This window comes from Molossus molossus, unplaced genomic scaffold, assembly GCF_014108415.1.
Source record: "Molossus molossus isolate mMolMol1 unplaced genomic scaffold, mMolMol1.p scaffold_m16_p_21, whole genome shotgun sequence".
Taxonomy (NCBI): domain Eukaryota; kingdom Metazoa; phylum Chordata; class Mammalia; order Chiroptera; family Molossidae; genus Molossus; species Molossus molossus.
In genome coordinates, this window is record NW_023425357.1 from 11905608 (window position 1) to 11913970 (window position 8363).

Consider the following 8363-nt stretch of genomic DNA (forward strand, 5'->3'; position numbering starts at 1 on the left):
TACCTTGCTTGTGTTCTTAGAGGATTTGGGGACCCCTAGGGGAAGGGTGGGAGAGATGTGGAGCCCGACCAGGTCCTTGACTGTAGATTCAGAGACATGTCTCTCCTGGTTTAAGCAAAGAAAGAAAATGTATAGGTTTACACTCCAGCTTCAGGCATGGATGGATCCAGGGGGTTCTGGCAGGTTTTCCCCTCTCTGTGCCAAGATAACTCCAGGTAGTTCCTTAGCAACTCTATTTTCTTTCTTTCTTTTTTTTTTATCCTCACCCGAGGACATTTTTCCATTTTTTGTTCAGGTAGAGTGAGAGGAACAGAGAGAGAGAGAGAAACATCTATGTGAAAGGGACACATCAAGTGGCTGCCACCCGCACAACCAACCAGGGCCGGGGACAAACTGCAACCGAGGTACATGCCCTTAGCGGGAACCGAACCCGGGTCTCTCAGGACCGCAGGCCGATGCTCTAACCGCTGAGCCAAACCGGCCAGGGCGCAAACTCTATTCTCTTTAGCAACCACAAAAATCACAAGACTGATTCTCATTGGCTTCAGTTGAGGCAGATGGCCGTCCCTGAACCGATCACTATGGCCAGTGGACGGAGGTCTTCCCTTGTTCCAGGGGCCATGTGACCTCACTAGCAGGAGGTAAGGTCAGCCCCATGTTGACAGAGTGGAGGAGGAGTTTCTGAAAGGTGAATCGGGTTTTGTTACGAGTGGGGATGAATGGCTGCAGGTCGGCAGAAACACAGATGTGGTTGCCACATCCTTAACATTTGTACCCCAAACCTCACAACTGCAGACACTTTGCCCACATCTCTGGCTGCCCAGTCTTTCACCCGTTTTTTTGCCCACACCTGAGAGGGTGTGTGGGAAAGTTTCAGCTCACCCCAGCCTGACATCCTTGGGGTTTTCCCCCAAACAGTACCTGTTATTAATGCAACTCCTCAGGGAAGTTTTTAGTATCTTTTCCTTGGACCAATGAAGAGGAGAAAAAATGGGCCAGACTAGCAACAAGGGATTTTAAGATATGCTAGTTCTAGAATCCCAGAGTTTCTGGGATGCCAGAGCTTCTGTAACATGGTGGAGAGGAGTCTAGAGCGTTACACAGGGACATTCTAGAGCTTTAGTGGATGAACAATGTTAGGGTTCTCTGCATTTCAGAGAATGCAGACGGTAAACGTTTCTTGACAAAAGTTCCTGGAAAGTCAATAATTCTAGATTGGACATGTTCTAGAATGCCTATAAATCTATGTCAGTAGGAATATTTTTCATGCCAGGGATTATGGAATGGTGACAGTTATAAAACAAAAGAATCTGGATTGCTAGGAAATCTAGAGCATGGGGGTATTCTGGAATGTCAACCCTTCCAGACCACTAGAGTGTGTGTTTGCATTCCAAGAAATCTGTAATGGTAGGGCGTTCTAGATTGTCAGAGAATCTAGAACATAAATGGGAAGTCTAAAAGGTGAGTGGCCCTGGCCAGTTTGGCTCAGCGGTTAAAGCGTCGGCCTGTGGTCCAGAGAGACCCGGGTTCGGTTCCCGCTAAGGGCACGTACTTCAGTTGCAGTTTGTCCCCGGCCCTGGTTGGTCGTGCGGGTGGCAGCCACTCGATGTGTCCCTTCACGTCGATGTTTCTCTCTCTCTCTCCCTTCCTCTCTCTCCCTCCCCCTCTATCTGTACAAAAAATGGAAAGATATCCTCGGGTGAGGATAAAAAAAAAAAAAGGTGAGTGATTCTGTCCGGTTGGTGTGGCTCAGTGGTTAAGCATCAACCCATGCACCAAGAGGTCGCCAGTTCAATTCCAATCAGGGAACATGCCCAGGTTGTGAGCCCAATCCCCAGTGGGGGGCATGCAGGATGTTTCTGTCTCTCCCTCTCCCTTTCTATCTCTCTCTAAAATAATAAAGAAGAAATTTTAAACATTAATGATTCTAAAACAAGAGTGTTTTAGAATGCCTGTGATGCTCAAATTCTAGAATGTTTTTATGTACTAGAGCACTTGGGACACTGGGGGATGTTTGAATATTAGAAAGTCTAGAACATAGGAGGGGATTGGGGTGTCAGGAAATCTAGAATATGAAGGTGTTTTGTGGTGCTTGCAGATCTGGAATATACTGAGACAGTTTTTTCCATGCCAGGGAATCCAGAACATGTGTGTTTGTTGAATGTTGGTGATTCTAGAACTGAGAGAAAATGTCAGAAAATCTGTTTTTTGTTAATACAATAGATAAAATGATGTGTGTGAGCGCACACTGGGTGGAAGCTTCTGGAATGCCACGACTCTAGAACTTGTGGGGGTTCTGAAGGGTTGAGAGGAGATAAGGATCCACGGGGTGACATAGAAATGACCCTGGAAGGAGCATTTGAGATCTTACTTTCCAGCATATGTTGTCAAGTTTGGCTCAAATAAAGGAATGAAAATTCAAAGAGAGGGAGAGAGAAACAACTCTGGGAGATAATGGCACTGGTAGGGATTGAGAGCTGGGGACTCCACGTGCTGAGGATGTGGGAGGGGAAGCCCACGCCATCCCCGGAAGTTGCAATGGTGAGCCAGAGGCTGTTGCCTAGCAACGAGTATTGAAGATGCCCTGGATCCCAGGCAGAAGGGAGAAATTTCGGCAGCGCCCCCAGCAAATGCTCCAGCTACGGAGTAGGAGGTAGGGAGGGGGCCACAGGGGGCAGGAACACGCTGTCCTGCAGGGCTATGTTGGGGATCAAGGGGGCTTCACAAAGACAGGGGCACGGAACACATTCAGTGGGCAGAACCAGGCACTCCATCATCACGCTGGGACAGTCCACAAATGCCCGTGAGTGGGGCCTGAGTGCTGTTGTTGCTGCTTCAAAGGGCTGTGTGAACCTGGATGGTGGGTGGGCCCAGAGTTCGAGGTGTCAGAGTGGGCTGGAGGTGTGGATTGCTCTAGGTAGCAGCGATGGTGTGAGTGTGGCTGTGTGAATCAGCACGGATGCCTCACCGGGGAGGGTGAAGGAGTCCCCTATGCTCCCTGAACAGCTTCCATTGGAAGAAGTATCAGGAGTAAGTGATGAAGACAAAGCTGAATCTGTTGTTGTGTTAGTGTGGGGTCAGCCCTGTGGTCAGGGCCTGTGGTTTAGTACTCTGTGTGGGCGGAGCCTCGGGGCGGGGCTAACGCTACAAAACTAGCAACCTTAGTAATTAAACCGCTGTGAGATGGGGCCTCGAATCCCTGGAGACTGGGCAAACGTGAAGGGGCGGGGGTGGGACTTGGAATCAGTGTAGGCCACTCCAATTTCTCTGTGGGAAGGGGTGTGGCTGAAATTTAGAGGAGGGGGCAAATGGGGGGCGGACCTAAAGCTCTGGGGTGGGGTTTGTAATTCCAAGGAAAGAAGGTGGGGCCTTGAATTTGTAATAAAGGGAAGGGGCTGGGCTTGATACCCTCTGCAGCCCAGAGCAGGGTTTGGAACCTGGAACCTTTTAAAGGGGGTGCAAGTGGGGCCTAACGTCCTCTGTGGCTTGGGGCTCCTAAAGCTAAAGGTCCCTAGGAAGGGAGGGGACTGAAATTCTCTAGGGAGAGTCTGCAATTCTGGGTGTTCTTGGGAGTCTCAGGATTCAGGCAGGGAAAGGGGGCTGGTACCCTCTAGGGTGGCCAGTGGAGAGAGGTTCAAGGAGGAGAGCAGAGCCAGGAGCTCTGGGAGTGGAGTCTGTGGATCTGGAGCAGAGTCTGGGTCCTCCGAGGGGCAGAGACTACAGGCTTCTGAAGAACCAAGCTATTGCTCGTTGAGCCTGGAACTCCTAAAGCACAGGGCCTGTAGAAAAGGCGAATCCTTTGAGAAGGTCCAGAGTGGACCTGGAATCCTCACAAGGGCAGGACCTGGGATGCCCCCTCCCCAGAATCCTGAGTCTCTCGCGTGAGAAGTGGACATCTGTGGGAGCTTCCAGCATCTACACCAGTCAGGGAACAAATTCTGATCGAATTCTCCCATAACTGCGAGTTGAGGGATGAGGCCTTCAAGTGGGAGTCTAGTTTAGGAGACCCTGCCCACCGCCTACACATCCCTCCTAGTCGTGGGAGGGGTCACAACACCTTCACTCTTGCCCCTCTCCTTCACTAGAGGGTTCACTAAGTCAGTAACCGACTCCAGATTTCCCTCCACAGCACTAAGAACGCCAGGCAGGCCCAGCGCCCCCCGCCCAACACCTGTCCCTCTAGCCCCGCCCCTTCCGCCTTCCGATTGGCCGCTCGGGCAGCGCCCCTGGCGGCACCGGGCTCTGATTGGCGAGAAGTTTGCAGCCCGCGACTGGAACAGTGGAGAAAATGAGTTGGCCTCGGGCGGGGTCGTGGGGCTGGGCGGCGCCGAGCCGGACCCTCTGGACAGACGGCCGGCCTGGAGCGGTACTCCACGCGGGACACGATGTGGCGGCCTGGCCCCAGCGGCCGCCGCCCCCTCCCGCTGGTGCTGCTGCTGCCGCTCCTCGCAGCCGCTACCTCCGCCGCCATCCCCAGCCCCAGCCCCAGCCCCGGCCAAGCCGTCGAGGCTGCGGTGATCCCGGGCCGCCCGGCCGGGTAAGCCCCGCTGCAGCCCCCTCTTCCTTATGCCCCCTCCACGCAATAAATGTGGTTGTCCGGGAGGCTAAGGATTTTCTGATATAGGGGGAATCGAACCCACTGCTTCGGGATGGGGATGAGAGACACAGAGCACTTGGATTTATTAGGGCACTCTATTTTGTAAGGGTTAGAAGCGGGGAGAACTGAGGTTTTGACGGGAGTGATTCCCTTTTGATGTGTGTGGTAGAGATAGATGTGGCTCCAGGAAATTTTAGGTTTTTGTTTTTTTTTTTTCGGAGAAGGGTCCCAGTTTATATGAGAGTGGGGCTCTGAGTTCTCCTAGGATGATAGATGGGTGGGGCCCTCGAACTGGGGTTGGGTTCGCCAAGTTTCTTGGGTGCTTAAGAAGGAAGAGTATGGGAGGTTATGAAGGGATTTGTGAGGGAATTAAGATGTCCTGGTTTTCTTGGGGGCACCTGGATTAATTAAAGGGGACACTTGAATTTTCCTAATGAGAGAGACGTGGACTTTTGGGTTGATGGCGGAAAGGCTTTCGGGGAATTGTGCTGGCGGGGGTGATCCTCAGGTTTCAGGAGGGTTGGAGATGCTCTAGTTGTCCTAGAATTAGAGGATTTCAGGCTTGAATGAGGTACCAGTGATTTTTCAGCAAGAGACCCAGAATTTCCTATAGATTTGGGGGTTGTAGCCACCCTTCCTGTCTACGGTGACGAGATCTAAGGAAATAGTCTGCCCAGCACCCCCACCCCCCGCCCTGCAGACCAGCACTCCGTTACAAAGGCCCCGGGCTTCGCTCCCGCCTCGGTCTCTGCGAATACGTTTAGTAACCCGAGCCGCGCCGGGGGCGGGGCCGGGAAGGGGTTAACCCGGAAAAAAGGTGGGAGGGATGACGGCAAGATCGGGGGTCCTGGAGGTTCCCACCCGGCAGCTTCCTTCCCCACTGGACCCCTACCGTCTGGAAATAGTCCACGCAACCGACGTCCCTTTCGCAGCATCCCCCCACTGCCCTTCTCTCGGGGCCGACGCACACTCCCTCTTTCCTCGTCCCCCTTAGCCTGGCGATAATGGATTTGTCTGGGGGGCCCCTTGGTTGCGACGCACTTGCGTCTGAGCTGAGGGCTCAGCTAACCAGAATCTGAGACCCCTGGGCGCAGAGATTTCAAGAACAACTCTTTCCTCCTGGTCAGGCGGGAAATCGAGACCCAAAGACCAGGAGACGCTGGCTCCGGGATACACGAGCTTGCAAGGGCAGGAATGGGCTAAAACTCAGGCCTCGGAATTTTCAGTCCTGGGCTGTGGCTCCTTCTGTATCTCCCTCCACCTCAGCACCCTACTGGACCCTCAGTCGAAGGAGGACCTTCCTTCCTAGCAGCTGAGGCCTGTGGAAGTGGTGCTACCTGCCGGCCATGCGCGGAATGACGCCTGAGTCCAGGAAAGGGATGTGCTGGGAGGGCAGGGTTCTAGATTCCCAGACAGTCGGGTCTGGGAAATGCGCTTAGAAATCCTCTTTGAATCTTCTTAAACTTTTTAGCCCTTTAAAAAATACTTTAATATGTCTTTTCCAATAAGGCTTTACCTCCAACCACTTCAGAAGACAAGTAAAAAAAAAGGTTGCTGTGACCTTCATCCTTGGAGAAGCTAAGCCAAATCGCCTCCCACTGTATACATAGGGAAACTGAGGCATTGAGTGCAGTGCCTCAGATTGGCCACACGCTATTTCCAGCACCCTCAAGCCTTATCTTGGCTTTTCCTCCCCTATCCTCATTGCACTCCTTTGAGTTGTAGAAACCTAGGGACCTGAGTGATTTCCACTCCTCTGTTTATAGTGTTGCTGTTTGTCGCTGCTGCCCAGCCCGATCACCCAGAAGGAGCCGCTGCTTCAGAGGTGGGTTCTCCTCAATGGGGTATAGGTAGGGGATGAAACGGAGTAAGAGCAGAGGGGCTCAGGGCTCCTCCCCAACCCCTCATCCCGGTTGGAGATCTGGATGCACTTGATGGAAACAGGGACTTGGTCTGGTCCTTTTCACTTAGTCCCTGGCTGTCTCTGAAGCCTCCTGCAGGGTTCAGAGCTGCCCGCCTGAAAAGTGTGCAGGCCCTCAGCGGTGCCTGACACCAGTGCCCCCTGTGATGCCGAGCCCCAGCCCCAGCCCCAACATGAGGAAGAAACAGGTGTCCCTTAATTGGCAGCCACTGACGTGAGTGTACAGTCTCTCCCCTACCACCATTCCTGGCACATCTTTCTGTTCTCTGCATCTCCTCTCATTTGTTCTCTCTCTTTCCTCTGACTATCCACTTGTATGTTTCTATTTCTCCTTTTCCTGCCTATCACAGTCTCTGAGCCTTTCAGTCTATCTCGCTGTCTCCGTCTCCATGTCCCTCTCTCTGTATTTGTTCTTTCCGTGTGTCTCTTTCTGTTTCTCTGTGTTACCTGTCTTTTTTCTTCTGTGTCTCTCCCCTTTCTCTTCCCCCTTTCCTCATCTGTTTCTCCCACCGTCTTTGTTTCTCGCCAAGCCTCTAAAGAACGCTCAAGGCCTGGTCCCTGTAGTGGGGTGGGGGGTAGAGGGGTGGGCAGAGCCGATACTGGAAGACCTCCTGGCTGGAAAGCCCCTTCCAGCTGGGGGCGGGGCGGGGCGGGGTGTCTGCCTAACCGCGGTGACAGCTCCTTCTTTGCCCCCTCCCACCCAGGCTGCAGGAGGCCCGAGCTCTGCTGAGGCGACGGCGGCCCCGCGGGCCGGGGGGCCGGGCACTGCTGAGGAGGAGGCCCCCACAGCGCGCCCCTGCCGGCCAGGCCCGGGGTAAGAACATCCGCCTTTCCTCTGCCGCCAAGGGGCGGGGGGGAGGGGGGGTTCCGGGCCAGATAAAGCCGTCTGGTTCCCACGGTCCAGCCGCGGCCTAGCTGCCCCCCATTGTAGCTCAGCACCCCACCCCAGGGCACGGCCCCCTCTAGGGACCCCGGTGTCCGCCCTCCAGAGGTGAGCCCAGGACAGGACCAGATGCCGGCCAGAGGCGCTGACCTGCGGGGGTGGGGCCGGGAAGCCAGGCGTCCGGGCTCCCGGCGGCCAAAGAGGGGGGTGCTGTCCCGGCAGCGAGCGCAGCCGAACTAGCCCAGACAACAAAAGCGATTGTGCGGGTTGGCGCCTGCCCGGTCACTGAATGCCGAAAATTGCCGGGCGGCTAGAGGCCAAAGGCCTCCCCTTGCTTCCCTTGCTCTCCTCTCCCTCCAGCTCTGCCCCTGGGCAAGCACACCCCCTAGTTTTAACCACCCTCAAAAGTACCCCTCCTGCTGTGGCCTTCAGCCCAGATGTGTCCCCTCCTCCCTAAAGTCTTCCAGATGTGGGCCTCTGGCCAGATGTAAGGACCCCCGCCCACAGCCTCAGTCCATTCTGACTTCTCCTACCAGGTGTGGGGGGTTCCGGCCAGATGTGAGTGCATCCTCAAAGTTCCCCCCTGCCCAGCGTCCTGTCTACCATCCAGACCCCCAATTCCTTCATGTGCCCAGGTGCACTGACCTTTCTCTCCCCCAGATATGCCACCTGGCTGCCCAGATGTGCCATGACAGCCCCCTATCCATATGAAGCCCCCTTCTCTCTACCTAGGGCAGAGAATCAGCCCTTAGCCGCCTCCCCAAATGCGGCCCCCACTTCTCCTTCCTCTTTATGGATTCAGCCTTGTCTGGGGGGAAATGGGCCCGCCCCCACCTGTTCCCTTCCTCGCTGCTCCCGTGCGGGCCCCATTCACTTGTTGGTGCGAGGGGGGGACAAAGGGGGCACCCCCCTTCCCCTGCGAGTCTAGCGCCCAGCCTGCGCGCCTCTGGCTGCGCGCCCAG